General features: G+C 38.8%; 1 long non-coding RNA gene across 1 annotated transcript in view; it reads left to right on the plus strand.

The window, feature by feature from the left end:
* Positions 1-469: 469 nt before the first annotated feature.
* The window catches only part of LOC121020930 (uncharacterized), a 32,575-nt gene continuing 18,792 nt past the window's right edge, over positions 470-14,252 (plus strand). The window contains exon 1 of the long non-coding RNA XR_005786368.1: positions 470-551. This is a non-coding gene — a long non-coding RNA (uncharacterized LOC121020930). The remainder of the gene's footprint in view (positions 552-14,252) is intronic.

Consider the following 14,252-nt stretch of genomic DNA (forward strand, 5'->3'; position numbering starts at 1 on the left):
TAAGCGAGAAAAAAAAAAGTAAAGGGAAAACAAATCATTTATCAAAAGGTAGACGGAAAATAAGGACACCTGGATAAAAAAGCAAAAACATCCTTAGAAGAGTGTGAAGAACAAAAGCAGACTCACCTGAAGAGAGACAAAAAGTAGCTGCCGTAAATCCGGTGAACTACCTGGGCCCGAAGAACAAGAACACGATTGACGTACACCGGGTGGAGGTGGAAGGAACGTGAAGCAGCTGAGATACAGAAAGGGCTTTAAAGATGACCTTGGAGTACATTTAAAGACTTAAAATTGGTGAGGCACAAAGGGAATAACTCAGCTGCGGGGAAAAATACGGCCCTTGTACTGCCCCAAATGAGAACGCTCCGTTACCACGAAGATACACGCGACAGCACACAGCGCACGCGGAGCTGGAAGAGACTGCACGACACGGAATCGGAACACGGCAGGAACCGGAACACGCAGGAGTCGCTGGACGAGCCGAGCGCGCGGGGCTCGAAGACGCCGGGCAAGAGACTAAGTGGCCAGGTACTCGACCACACAGCGCAAAAGTAAGTTGTGATTTGCCGGAAGCCAAAATAATGGTTTTCGGGGGTTTACAAAGAGTGTGGACAAGTGATGCAGTTGGTGCAAAATGAATTCATGAACAATTGTTTGGCATTGTGGGGGGAAAGGAAGGGATGGGAGGTGAAATAATAAAGTCACACAGAACTCGGAGGTCTTTACTAGATTACCATGGTAGAAAGTCAGGAGATGGGCAAAAGTGAGATGGGACAATGGCCTTCTGTAATTTAAGGATGGGATGGCGAGGGTGGGGCGGGAGGGCAGGGAAGGGAGGATTTTCCTACACAGATGCCAAAAGCGTAACACACCGACATCTTGACTCTAGAAAAATGAACTTAGCCAGGAATCAAATGAAGAAAGATGAATTACATTATATAAGCAAAATAAATAGACAAAGAGAAAAAAGAGTGAGGCTGTGTAAACCTGAAAGAATTATTTCGTGCATGTATTTTACAAAATAAATTTCAAATCTGTGAAGAATAATATATAGAATAATAGGAATAATAGTAGAAAATGCAGTTTGTATCATTTCAAGAAAAGCAAAACCTTGCTTACCCTCACATCATATACCCAGTTCACTGCAATTAAAAAAAAAAGTGAATGTTTACCGAGTCTGAAGTATAGAATAGCCTTCCTGAATACACATATCAAAATAAATCTATAAATTAGCTAAAGTATGTACATATCAGAAATCACTATGAGAAATATAAAAGGTAAATTTAAAATAAACCAGGAAGACCATTTACAACCTATATGACAGTTACCAACTTTGCTATAAAGAGATTACTCCAAAATAAATAAGAAAAAAATATCCTAATCAATGAGAATAAGCAGTCCCCAAAAAGAAGAAATACAAAAGCCCACTACTCTTTTAAAATTTTTATATTTCATTATTATTTCAGGAAATATTAAGTTACAAAATAATATGATAGCTCATTATGCCTTTTAATTTAGAAAAGAAAAAAAGGAAAAGAAAAGAAAAACTAAAACAAAATCATGGTAAAACTGTAATATCAAGATATCATGTAAATGAGCACTCACATATACTCTAACCCCAATTCACATGTAAATGGATGCATGTTATATGGAAGACAATTTAGCAACGTATATCGTAGCCTAGCAGTTCAATTTAGGATAGGAATTTATCAAGATTAAAAAAATAAAAACAGGACTATAAATCAAAATATTTCTAAAGTGAAGCTAATTGCAGAGTTGTAAGAAAAAAGCATTGGGAACTAATATATTTAGTAATCTAATTTGATCAAACAAATCACTGAATATACATAGGGAAAAATTTTGTTCTAACATGTTGTCCTAATATGTTAAAAATTAGTATTGGAAAATATATTGTGACATGTAATACAGTTCACTATATGCTACATAGATGAAAACATGAACAGTGCTTATCCTGAGTAGTTGGTTATAAGCAATTTTTATTTTCTTTTTCTTATTTATATCTTATCCAATAAATAATCATTGTTTTAGTAATATGAAAAACAATGTAAATATGTTAGAGTAGAAGGCAGTTTAATGCCATGGGGAAAATGACTTATAAGACAGGATGTAGGGGCACCTGGGTAATTCAGTGGGTTAAGCGTCCGACTTCAGCTCAGGTCATGGTCTTCTGGTTCGTGAGTTCTAGCCCTGCATCGGGCTCTGTGCTGACAGCTCACAGCCTGGAGCCTGCTTCAGATTCTGTCTGTCTGTCTCTCTCTCTCTCTCTCTCTGCCCCTCCCCCACTCATTCATTTTCTCTCCCTCTCTTTCTCTCTCTCTCAAAAATTAATAAACATTAAAAAATTTTAAAAAGAATAAGACAGGATGTATATTATACATTTGTGAAGAGAAGTAGACTACTACACACACACACACACACACACACAAGACACACAAGCATAATTAACTTCAGGAAATTGTATTTCAGACTATTTTAATGGGTAATTTTTTCAAATTGTTCACAAAAAATGTATATCACTTTTGCATTAGATCTGTAAAATGTTCTTGAATAAGAACCACTTTTTTTGTTAAGGGGGAGCAATTATTAAGTTGAAGTTTGCAGAAAATCAAGGTACATGAACTACAAAAGCTATCCTTGTATGTGTATCATGGTATAGAAGAAGATAACTCAGAGGAAGGAAGAACGATGAAGAAACAAGTTGTTTTACTCTGATTATGAAGAAAAACAACTGCATGGGGAAGATTTCAAGAAAAGTAAAATACACAGAAAATGAAATAAGTGATCAAAGTTGATTTTCCTGGGTCTATAGTGATGAACCCTTCCCAAAAAAACTAGGAGACAGGAGTCCATGAGGAATGGGGCATTAAGATGACATATCAGTAATTCCAACGGTAGGGCAATAAATAGAGAACTTGAATAAAAAGATCATGTTCTGTGGACATTTTTAAAATTTACTATTGAGCACTTTAAGAAAATCATTGCTTGGGGCACCTGGGTGGCTCAATTGGTTAAGTCTTCAGCTCAGGTCATATGATCTTGTGGTTCAAGAGTTCAAACCCCCCATTAGACTCTCCGCTGTTAGTAAGGAACCCACTTTGGATCTTCTGTCCCCCTCTCTCTGCCTCTCTCCCATTGGTTCTATCTATCTTCTCTATCTCTATCTCTCAAAAATAAAAAAAAGAAAAATCATCACTTTGTGTTGTGCATACAAGGAGAAAGAAATAGATTTTTTTTAATGTTTACTTATTCTCGAGAGAGAGACTGAGACAGAGTGTGAGTGGGGGAGGGGCAGAGAGAGAGGGAGACACAGAATCTGAAGCAGGCTCCAGGCTCCGAGCCATCAGCCCAGAGCCCGACACGGGGCTTGAACTCACAAACTGTGAGGTCATGACCTGAGCTGAAGTCGGACGCTTAACCGACTGAGCCACCGAGGTGCCCCAGAATAGATTTTGAGAGAGAGAGAGAGAGAGAGAGAGAGAGGGTTACTCTGCCCTTAGGACCTAACAACCTAATGGAAGGAACAAGAAATATAAGTAAATATAAATATATGTGTAAATAAATATGCACGTATTAGACATTGTTGGTGAACGTCAAAATAAGCAGTATCAACTATGAAGGATAAAATAACTCAGAGCAGGGAGAAAGAATGAAGGGTTGCCTGGGGTTATTCAGAAAGTTTTCACAGAGAAAATGGGATTCTGAATATCATTTAGGAAGTAGAAAATGGGAAAAACGATGTAACAATGCACCTAGGGTGACCCAAAAGTTCACATCACCATTCCTTTTCCGGAGAGGAAGAAATAACACCTCAGGCAAATGGCAGCCCAACTATGCGGCTGTGCACTCCACCTTTATGTATGTGAGGCAAAGAGGAAAGCCCTGCCTCTTCATGTGTCAAGCAATGTTGGACTACACGGAATCGTTTCTAGCTGTAAATTGAGGGTTCTGCAACCCCCTTGTACTCCACTAGAGGGCTAACAGAAAAACCAACAAACATCAATTGAGGATGTGTACACAAAGTTAGACATAAACCATCTGTAGTGTCCCTGAGGTGACGAGGGTGCCGAAGAGAAGCAAAGACAAAGTGAAGGCAGTAAGCAAGCAAAGATACGCTGCCTGGGACGATCTCAGGGGTAACTCATGAGAAGAGTGAACAGAAAGTTGTGTTTCTCCGGGAAGCAAACTTTAAAAAAATAATGGAAGAAATGGACCGACAGTTCACAAGGAGAGAGTCTGATTTATGTCATGCACCTAAAGCCAAGTAAGAAAGGAAACAGCTGGAAATCAGAAAATGGTCCTGAAGTTCCACTCTTGCCATGCCTGCAGCAAACATTTATTAAGTGTGCATGTTCTTGTTTGACCTGAGAATGAATACAAAATGCGATGTCCTTAGAAAACTTGATACCCTGGGGTTATCATAGATACAAGGAAAAGGTTTGTAAATAAGTATAAGATACCATATTTGTTGAGATCAATTGTGAAAGAAGAAACAGGAAAAGGAAAAGGAGAAGAGAAGAGAAAGTGAAGGGAGGGAGCCCTCAGGGGAAAGTCCTTTAGCCCATTGGAGAAAAGTCAGCAGCCCCTAGAAGGGGGGGGGGGGGGGGACAGGAACAGTAATGGTCATGAGGTCCATGAGGAATAAAGTTTGCATTTATGAAGAGACCTCCAATACGGACTTTATGAAATGTAAAATGCCTACAAGGCCCTGCCCAGCCTGAACCCATCTTCTCTCTAACCTTACTTACCTCCTCCGTCTTCCTCACTAACTATACTGCGACTTCCTCCCAGTATCCCATTGACACCAGTGCATACTCCCAGGTTAGAGCCTTTAAATTCCTGTTCCTGTCACCTGGAATATTCCTCACTCAGATATCAATGGCTCACTCCCTCACCCTTCAACTGAGACCTTCTCTAGGTGCCTATTAAAAGTGCAAAATCCTATCCCCCTGCAATACACACAACAGTACCCACATATACATTTCTTATCACAATTCCCTGGTGTATTGTTTTTCCAACAAGCATTTAATGCCTCTTAATACAGTAAACTGAATTTTGCTTATTCATTCAGTTGTCTTCTGTCTTCCTATTTAAGATGTAAGGTTTATGAAGGCAGGAGTTTATGTTCGCTTCCATATTATCAGACCTAGAAGATTGCCTGGCACACACATGTGCACTATAAATATTTGGAGAATGAATGAATACTTTAAAAATTAACAGTGTACTAGCTTAGTGTTCAAATAGAAGAAGACTGAAATTCCCAAGCCCTGAGGAACAAAGGACAAGTAAGCACTGGACAGAAAGAGGATAATTTAGGTGTTTCGTGTTTTTACTTAGCTGAAAGCTACATAAACGGATGAAACTGATGCAGGAGCAAGATTCCTTAAAGACTTAATATTTAAGAAGAAAAACAATACCTCTTCCAGCACAAAAGAGCGTGATGACCACTGTTTGTAGAGATATTTTCTGTGCCAGGGGAGAAAAGTTACAATGTTCCCAGGGAGAATTACTATGAACTGAACATGTAGAAGAAGACCTGACTGGGAGACAAAAGTTAATGAACATAGTTTGTATTTTATAATTTCTGTGGAGTCAATGATGAATAACACATATCATAGAGGGTTAAATGTGTACATTGTGGCTACCTAAGGGAAAATTCTAAGCAAGACACCAAGAAGACCGAGTAAATATGTGGAACACAAAGGAGAGTGTGTATTGCTACAGCATTGCTGTGTCACACTGATGAGTAAGCAAACTGAATTTATGAAATTGACAACCTGGGTCATTGTGGAACACAGGGAGAGAAGACAACTTGGCTCTACGAAATAGAGGTCCTTCAAGAAAAAGTTAGGGGTGCCTGGGTGGCTCAGCTGGTTAAGAGTCCAGCTCTTGGTTTTGGCTCAGATCGTTATCTCATGGTTCACTAGATTGAGCCCCACCTTGGGCTCTGTGCCACCTGCACAGAGTCTGTTTGGGATTCTCTCTCTCCCTTTCCCTCTGCCCCTCCCCTGTTTGTTCTCTCTCTCTCTCTCTCTCTCTCTCTCTCTCTCTCTCTCTGAAAATAAATAAACTCTATAAAAAAGAAAAGAAAATAACTCGTCTATAATGAGGAATAGCTATATAATTTATGTAAATTGTAGACATACAGAACCCTGTTTGTGTGTTCTGACAGACACAAAAACAATTTTGTATAAGAAATTTGCTTTCTCTAAAATCTTAGGAATGAGATTATATTGTACAAAACAGCACATTAACTATGTCTTCTTCATTTTGATGAGCATAGAACTCACACTAGGCCTTGCTCTTAACAAACTGAACAAGTGTTTACCTGATGTAATAATGAATATAAATGAAAAGGCAAATGATGACCCCAGAGTCTGTTTGTTTTTATGTAAAAAAAATTTTTTTTAATGTTTATTTATTTTTGACAGAGAGAGAGACAGAGCTTGAGCAGGGGAGGGGCAGAGAGAGAGGGAGACACAGAATCCAAAGCGGGCTCCAGGCTCTGAGCTGTCAGCACAGAGCCCAACGCGGGGCTCAAACTCACAGACCACGAGATCATGACCATGATGTTCAACCGACTGAGCCACCCAGGCACCTCCCTAGAGTCTGTTTCAAAAGAAAGGCACAACACTGCATATTCCTACTGGGACGAGGAAGATCAGGGGAAACACTGCAGTGCTGGAGAGTAAAATCTACACGTATGCAATAGTATAAAGTCAGGTATACCTAAACTAGGAGAAACAGAAACATCTCTTGCTCTCCTAAAGCAGGAGAAGCAACCTGCCCTCCTAAAGCAAGAAATATTGATAGATGCTTGCAATGAGAAAAGATGACACAGCCGAGTAGCACATGAGGTGAAAAGGTATACCAGGAGCACGTAGAAGAGCAGGAATAAGAGAACAGAAGGTGACGGTATTATACGTCTGTGCTGGGAAGGAGAAGAGCCATATGCACCGTGGCACAGGGGGGAAAATACAACAAACTTGGGCACAAAGACAGAAAGATGACTCACGGGGGATGGCTTGTAAAGATCCTGCTTTTCCCTGGAAGGAAATACAAGGCATCTGGATCACATTGGGAACAGATGAAGCATACAGGGGGAAAAGGTGCATCTGGAGTCCACAGAGGTGTATGTGGTTGAGGCGGGGGTGGGATTAGGTGGAGGAATGGAGGCAACTAATAAGTACTGTGAGCAAGAACGATACTCTTAGGAACACTGAGGGAAAATTAAATATTCTTTAGTCCCACTAGAGGAAAGGGAGGTACTTTATGCTGACTGACAGATGTAAACACTGTTAGGGAAGTGTTGTTACAAGTGAAGCCTTAAGAAATATATCGAGAATGGAAATAATAATTATACAGCAAAAGGCAGCAGATCTACTTTGTGCATTGGTGACAAGTGTGTACTAGGGATTCCATTCCAGCTGAGTGTTTTGAGCACACCAAAGGAAAGATGAGAAAGATAGCCATCTTTCTTGGGGATGTTCTTGGGGAACTTGGGGATAGGGGTAAGTCTACCAAGGAGAAAAGAAGAAAGTCTGAAAATAAAACCCTGGAATGCACTAGAAGAACATTTGAAACATCCACGAACTTTGGCAGATCAGTAAAAGTACTTCCAGTATCTAGAAGAGACAATACCCATGGGATTTACTGAGGGGAAAAGGAAGGAGAAAATTATGAGCTATGAGTGTGGACACATGGAGCATCCCAACTAAATCTGAATATTATTGGGCTCTTCCAGGAGACAATGACTCATATTCTACCTTTATTCAGATTATATTTGAGTATTTTTAATGTGGAAAAGTATCTGGGTGCATTTGTGTATGAGTTCCACCAGCAAACTGGTTTGTTGGAATATTGCTGGGACAGGCAATTTAACCCTCACAACATGCTTAGGCATATCTGAAACATAAATTATTTACCTAGAATGTCAATAAAATTCTTCAGTATAAAATAGCACTGTTCAACTTTGGAAGCAAAAATATCACAGATTAGGGTCTCCCTAGGTCAACAAAATTTTGATTCTGTGGGTCAGTCCTTGCTTAAGGAATCTACATACAGAAGTCACTTTATGAGCTATAGCATGATGTAAATTGTAGCTACTGCACTTCTGGCATCCACCACTGGCAGCTGTCCTGAGATTCCTGGCTACCTCGGTGGGATGTGTTTCTTACAAAGCTACAAAACAGAAAGTGATGACAGGAAGTTGAAGAGGTCAGGTTTTCTGATAGAACAGAACTCTGTTTACAGTACAAAGAATGAATAAGGTGTACTACTCTTTCGCCAGGGTTACCTGCCTGATTAGTACCTCATTCAGAGCCAGAAATCTGCCACTGTCCTAGACTCTCTTCTCCTTCTGGGGTCCGTGTCCAGTCAGAAACAAGCCTGTTCCTTTCCATCACCATCACCATCGCTATTGTTCCACCCCTGCATGTTTGTCTCCTAGACAGTAGCTTCATAACTTGCCTTGCTGACTTCTGTGTTGCTACCATCAAGTACATCCTCTGCTGTGACCAAATCAGCCTTATCTGACTAAATCATTTCCTTGCTTCTTTGCCTTTAATAATTTCTTCCCACATACAGAAATAAAGTTTACCCTACTCCTAGAGTGTGAATAGTGAAGACAGCTTCATGACCTCCACACATCTGCCTTTCTACTCCCATCTCTCACAGCTCACCCATACCTACCTACCCCGTCAATGCCCCAACCCACACCTACCTACCCAGTCAATGCTACTTTGCAGCCAGCACAGACCTCGCTGCCCCTTACCTCAAGACTTTGCATATGCCATCCCATCTGTCAGACATCTCTTCTCTCCTTGTCTGTATGATGATCTATTTCTTTAACAGTGCCATCGAGGGTCACCTGCCTCCCTCTGTGAAGCATTCTCTGATATCTTCAGTGTCAATAATCCTCTCTCTGTCCACTTACATAATTTTGTCACTGTGCATATCACACTGGAATTTAACTATTGGCTTAAATATATGCTTTCCCTTCTGTATTGTGATTTTCTTGAGAGCAAAGACTATTTATTTGCATCTTTCTAATCTCAACATTTTGTAAAATGCTATGTATAGTCATCTTAATTTTTTTTTTCAATGTTTATTTATTTTTGGGACAGAGAGAGACAGAGCATGAACGGGGGAGGGGCAGAGAGAGAGGGAGACACAGAATCGGAAACAGGCTCCAGGCTCTGAGCCATCAGCCCAGAGCCCGACGCGGGGCTCGAACTCACGGACCGCGAGATCGTGACCTGGCTGAAGTCGGACGCTTAACCGACTGCACCACCCAGGCGCCCCATGTATAGTCATCTTAAAATATTTGTTTTTGCATCTGTATAGACTAATTGAATGAAAATAATCTAGGAGATATGAAGAACTAAAAATTCAAAGAAAAAGTAATATGGAGAGAAGACTTTAAAAGAAAATTAAATTACAGAAGTTAATGTGTCCTGAGATAAAAAGAACAAAATGCAATAATTACCTGTTAAACTTGAGTGTTGTATAAAATGGTAATCCATCTATGTTTTAATCGGTCTAAGATATCTAAAAATTATACACAAAAGTCATGAAGACCGTCTGCGAGAAAACGATATCTATATAGATTTACCTTCACTAAAATATAATATCTGTGTTATGGAAAGAGAAACAGTGATATACTGCCAAGATAATAGAGAATAACAAAGTGATTACTGACTGTTTGGATGGAAAAATATAATGCATTCTGCCTGATGTACCAAATAAAAGAGAAGTTTTATAAGGCAGCAGAAGAAATGAAATGCTTAGAAACTCTTAACCACAGAAGAGTAAGTACAATAGCCTCAAATTCAAAGAGTCCCAAACCATAGACACAATATGAAATAGAAAATTGATGAATAATAGAACTGATGATAAATTTTATTTAGCATGAGAAGAGAAATGGCAATTTATCTGCTGAGCAAGGGGAAATGACCATATAACTTGGGACAAGTAGAAGAAAAAGTGATGGTTTTACACGCTGAGAATAGAAAAGAACTTTCTGAAGTTGAATAGACTTAATAGAGAATTCCATGCTGAAAAACAAAGGGAAGAATTGGCTCGTGGGACCATAACACTAATACTAGTGATCCTACAGAATGGCCTCTTGGAGGGAAGGGTGCTGCTTGTGGGGAGCCAAAGGAAAGGTGGCCAGGAAGAAAGAACCGGCCCCCTACAGCAAAGAAGGGGCCCTAGACAGAGGAACAAAGAGCAGAGAAGTTCTGGCCCTCATTCAAAAAACAAGAACACATGGTATTGGCAAAAATGTGAGAAAGAAGGCAAGGCATATAGTATATAAAAAAAAGAAAACACTAGATATGTAAGAGGAAACACTTTGATCTTCAGACGCTATGGGAGAAATCCAATGATAAAATCATGAGAAAATTTGATAGACTAGACATATAAAAAGAAGAAAGAAAATATCACTCTTCTAGACCATCCACTGGGAAGGAAGAAAGATAAACTTTTTAGGCTGAAAAAATACCATGCTTTTCTGAGAAAATGAATAAAACTTTCAAAACAGAGTTCTAAGAATATCTTGGGGAAATGAAGACATAAGTAAATTAAGTAATAAAAAATTATAAAGGGAAATTTACCATGAAATTTAGTAAAGTAAAATAGGAAACAACTAACATGTATAGAAAGAGACCTATAGAGTCTTAACCCAAATGCAAGAGTTCTCAAAATTGGTTTCTTTAGTAGAGATAGGAAATGAGAGACAATGATGGTGGACAAAGGTTTGGTAGCCAGAGAAAAAGAAAGAGGAAGCCAGTCAGCTCTTCATCTTTCCCCAGGTTGGTAACCAGCTTATTGCAAATACTGACTGGGCCACAAGGAAGATCTGTCATACTTAAATGGAAATTGAAGATGGTTAATACACTGGATAGGAAACTCTAGTGTTTTTTTTTCTTTTTAAAATTGTTTTTTATTATTTACTTATTTTGAGAGATAGAGAATGCGAGCGGGAGAGGGGCAGAAAGAGACAGAGAGAGACAGAATCCAAAAGCAGGCTTTGTGTACTCAGTGCATGATCATGACTTGAGCTGGAGTTAGAAGCTTAACCAATTAAGCCACCCAGGTGTCCCTCTAGTTTTGTTTTGTTTTTTTTTTTTTTGTTTCAAATTTGAGAATGTTCTGTGAATAAAAATAATTTTAAGATTTTCTGTTATTTAGTATTGGTCATTAAAGCTCTGAAGTCTACCACGGTTTTTATTTAGTGGCAAGGGAAAAAATGGATGGCTGAATACAATTTCACTGGAGAGCAAGAGACCAAAATAATCCTGAATTTTAATTACATCCCAAAAGTTGTGTACGTTAAATATACCAGTTAACTGTATTTGTTATGGGTGTGAGTATTTGTGGATATGTATTTGCATATGTATATCAAATGCATATACTCACCTACTCTATGAAACACCAATGCAATATGCCATAGAGACAAAACTAAGCACAAGATACTGTGTATATCTTTTAGATATTTCTGATCAAATTAAGTAGTCAAAATAAACATGAAAAATGGAATACTACAAAGGAATTAAATAACTTGTATAAATAAAACATCGTAAGAAATAACACAATTTCCTGTGATGGTGATTATCAAATAACTCAAAAGAAGCATAGATAGAAGGATTTAAAGCACAATTCCTGGAGTAGCCTGGAAAGATTTCACAGGGGAAGAAAGTCCTATTAGCTGAACCTGGAAGGAAAGTAGCATTTAATCATGCAGAAAAGGAAAAAGAAGAAAGAAGTATGGCTTCTGGGTACAGTAGCACTGAAAATAAAGCACAAGAGGATAAAAGGTTACATACTGAGTAAAGAGAAAAAATCAAGTAACTTAATAAATAAGTACTTCCGTGGACTGCCAGCCAACCTGGAAAACCCATCATGGGTTGTCATGGTGTAAGGTCTAAAACCAAGGCTCAACGTTATGTGTTATTTTGACATCTGGAAACTGGGAGGGCCTAACATGGTCTAACTGCATGCTCCCCCTTCCCATTCTGCCCCCATAGAGAAAGTGCCCTAGCTAAACAATACTCTTTCTTGAGCAGGCACAGTTCCCGCTCATCCCTAAATAGTGGGTTTCAGTACCCTCCTGAGCCACAAAATTATTCAAACAAGACAATGACATCCTCTCACTGGGACAGGAGATACACTGTCCTCTTGATACTACAGAGCCTGCTCCCTACCTTCCCTGGTTGTTCACTCTTGTTCCTAAGTGGCCCCATGTGCCATGTAGTATCCATCTCACTCAGGCTATGAGTATACATAACTTCTAAACTGCTGCCAATCTCATCTGTCCAGTGCCAGGTGTGTGTGTTTGGTTATCTCCATAACCCTAGAGCAGGAATCCCTGCCAACGGGCTGAAGAAGCAAGTAAAGCATTTGTTTAAAAACAAACGATCAAACAAAAAAAGTGTCTTGACCTTAGATCAACTGAGTGAAAATCTCAGGTGTTAAACCCTCCCCTCATTGATTCTAATGTCAACCCTGATCTTGAAAACTACTGTCTTAAAGGAAGAGGCATGCCCTCCCTTTTTACCATTTCCATCGTGGACAGGGCTTGCAAGGACACCTTAAGAATGGTAGAACAAGAAAATAGAAGGATTGTGGGTCCTTGAAATCTTGCTGGTTCCTCATACAAGATTAGACTTTTATATAAGATCTAAAATGTCTGTCATCTTTTAGCACGTTATTATTATAGGTCTCTATAATATAGACAGCAGCCAAACCTATACCTTAACTAAAACACAGACTTTGGTGGTGATTCCATCACTGTCACCTTTGAGTACTTAATAGTAGACAAATTCCTTAAGACTCTCCCACCTCTCCCACTGTACTATTTATTTCATTTTCAAAAATAGATGGAATTATTATTTCACACCCATTTAAAGGAGTAATAATAACTTAAGATTCTAAAATAAATGCCAGGCATGAGTGGACCAAAATTGAAAAGTAACTATTCAATTTTAACTTATTTAAACTCTACAGTCCACACTTTCTGCAAATGATAATAGTCACATTTTACAGATAAGGAAATCAGATCACAGAAAAGTTAAGAGAAGTCCTCAAGGTTATATAGCTGGTCAATGGTAAAACTGGGACACTAATCCAAGCACTTCAGCTTCAGAATCTGTGATTTTATCTATTACAACATACTAAAGACCAATTAAATGAGAATTAATAAATGACAGCACCTACTAACATGTTTATCACATATTAGGCATAAATAAATTTTTCACCCTTCTCTTCCAGTCTTCACTGACTAAACTCACATACACACACACACACACACACACACACACACACACACACACTTCTTTTTTCTTCTCTCATGAGATTACTTAAACAGTAGTTTTCCAGAAAATGATATTGAGGCAGAGTTGAAAGGTAATGTAGGGAAATTCTTTGGCATGGGTAGGAACGTAAAATCTCTACCCAATGTGAAAAGGAAATACCCCATTTCCCCCACCAATTTCCATCAGCCCCCCACCCAAACTACAAAGCTAAATTTGCATCTACTGTCTCAACACAAAATTCAGCATGTAAAAGTGAAATGAAAGTTCATTGATGATACTTATAACAGTAAAATTGCAAGCAAACTTGTTTTGACAACCAGAAGTTAAAAACAACATTCACAATAAAAGTACTGAGTCCTGAAAATAAAAAATTAAGTATAGATGCCCCAAGGACGTAGAAATGTCACAAATGGAATGCATGCTGAAAAGAGATGTCCCTCCCTAAACACATTAAAGGAAAAGACTGTCACCTACTAGACACATAGACAGGAAAAGATGTCCTGACGGGGTAGAGAGAAGAGTATACTCCTGGAGCTTATGGTTATAAAAGATGAGGTACTTGAATACAAAGGAGGAGTATGACTGACCCACATGTCATAAAAGATGACACACTTGAGATGCTATAAGGGAAAAGATGATTTATCAGAGAAGTTAGTAGGTAAAATATGGAATGTTGTACTATTACAGAGACAGATGGTGGCTTGTGAATAGCTCTTCTGAGTCAGCTTACCATGCTTCTTTTGTTCCTTTCATGTTGGGAGGGGTGGGGTGAAAGAATTAGAAGAAAGCCTCCTGAGATCTTCCAATCTTACCAGTATTCCCTTTGTTTTTACTGAATGCATTTAATAATTCAACAAAATGTGTTTCCAAATCTGTTAAGAATAGCAGTATAATTTTTATCCCAAGAAGCAGTAAGCA

The sequence above is a fragment of the Herpailurus yagouaroundi genome, unplaced genomic scaffold, assembly GCF_014898765.1.
Source record: "Herpailurus yagouaroundi ecotype Mexico unplaced genomic scaffold, PumYag 253, whole genome shotgun sequence".
NCBI classification, from domain to species: Eukaryota; Metazoa; Chordata; class Mammalia; order Carnivora; family Felidae; genus Herpailurus; species Herpailurus yagouaroundi.